Below are 1,771 nucleotides of genomic sequence, written 5' to 3' on the forward strand. Positions count from 1 at the left end.
CAACTGCACCTGAGTCAGCAGCAGCTCAACCGCTGGACCTGACTCTGACCCACAGTGACATCTTTGTCTGTGAGCTGACACAGTCAGCAAACACAGAACCCTACCTATCATAGGTAGTGAAATGCCTACACATCTGAGGATCTCACACTGATGATGCTGTCCTATCCCTTTGGACAGATAAATCTGCAATCAGCCAGGTCTTCCATGAAACATTAGCTGAAAAACACTTAGGCCTACAACTGGTGAAAAAATCTTTTCACTTCCCAACAGACCCTAACAGCAAACAGGTTCTGACTGCAAAAGGAGTCATTAACCTGAAACTGATCTGGAACCAACGAGAACTGGTCCATCCGATCCTCATGGTCCCAAGCCTTCCACATTTGGTCTATAGGTTCTGACATCTTGGTGAGACTGGGTGTCCAAGTGGACACCATCAATAGTGTACTGTGGTCCCTGACAACAACCCCAAAAGAACTTCCTGTGCTAGACACAGTTAACCTAAAGGCTGGGCAGACCATCCCTGAGGTCTGCCAAGTCTCTAACAACCAACAGACCACAGTCCCTCCTCAAGCAACAAACATTTTGGTGCGAATCCACATCCTAGCTGGTCAAGCTATTGGCCACAAACAGGCTTTCTTTCAACCATCTGCCAGGTTCTTCAACCTAGGACTCTCCCTCGAGGCCACAACCCAAGTGAACCTCGACTCCAGGACTACTTCTCTTGCTGTGCGCAACACAAACACAGAAGAGATACTGATCCGAGAAACTGATCCCTAAAAACATGCCTCTAGGATGGTTAATCAGCGCCGATTTTCATGACTTTGAACTGAGCGTTCCAGTTCTGGGAGAAATTCCTGAGAATTTAATCCCAGATCACCACACTGAGCCGGTCTTGTTCACAAAACCAACACAGGCCATAGCTATCTTCTCAGCCATTTGAATAGTTTTTGAGTTACAAGCATTTTTTTTTTGACCAGACACCCCCTATTTAGATGGAGCCCCCTCATCACATATGGGGTCTATCAAAAAACCGTTGGCTGGCTCAGTGTCGGTTGGACACATCTACATTCCTGCCAAATTTCACATTGATCGGTGCAGCTGTTTCCATGTTACGATTGACCAAATATCTTGGGGAAAAAAGTACGAAAACAATATGACACCCCACTTCGCGTGCAAGGGTCAAAGTAATAATAATAAAAACATAATCCTAAAACTATATCTATTTATAAGAGATGAAGGTAAATTGTTCACTGGATTCTTTTGTCAAATCAAACATTCATGAGACTATTTCCACGTGGCTCAGAAGAACAGCACCTGGTATCTGGGACACTTGTGGGCTGGAGTCACCCACCATGCCAATGCACATCCATTAACTGTCCTGTTTTAGTTAATYCGTCAGTCGCTCCGGAAACAAAGAGCAGGTTGAATGTGGGACAATACCCTGCYCAGTAAGTAGACACAACAAAGACCTATCTGGGCCAGCAGACAGCAAACACTGACACACGTCACCCAGAATGTGATCACAAGAAGAGAAACCGCTCGGTGCTTGATGACCTGTGGAACTTAGCAGCGCTCAGAAAACTCAAATTACAGTCAAATAATTGCTTGTTCAAACAGCAACAAAAGCAGCAGTCTCAGACCTCTAAGATCGATAAGTGGTTGGAAAAAAGTAGGGACGAAGGATGAAACAATGTGAAGAGTACTGAACTGAAATTGGACAAATTGGACTCTGGAATATCTTTGCTGAAGCTGAGCTGACCTAAAAGGAGTT

Source organism: Austrofundulus limnaeus, unplaced genomic scaffold (assembly GCF_001266775.1).
Source record: "Austrofundulus limnaeus strain Quisiro unplaced genomic scaffold, Austrofundulus_limnaeus-1.0 Scaffold252, whole genome shotgun sequence".
NCBI classification, from domain to species: domain Eukaryota; kingdom Metazoa; phylum Chordata; class Actinopteri; order Cyprinodontiformes; family Rivulidae; genus Austrofundulus; species Austrofundulus limnaeus.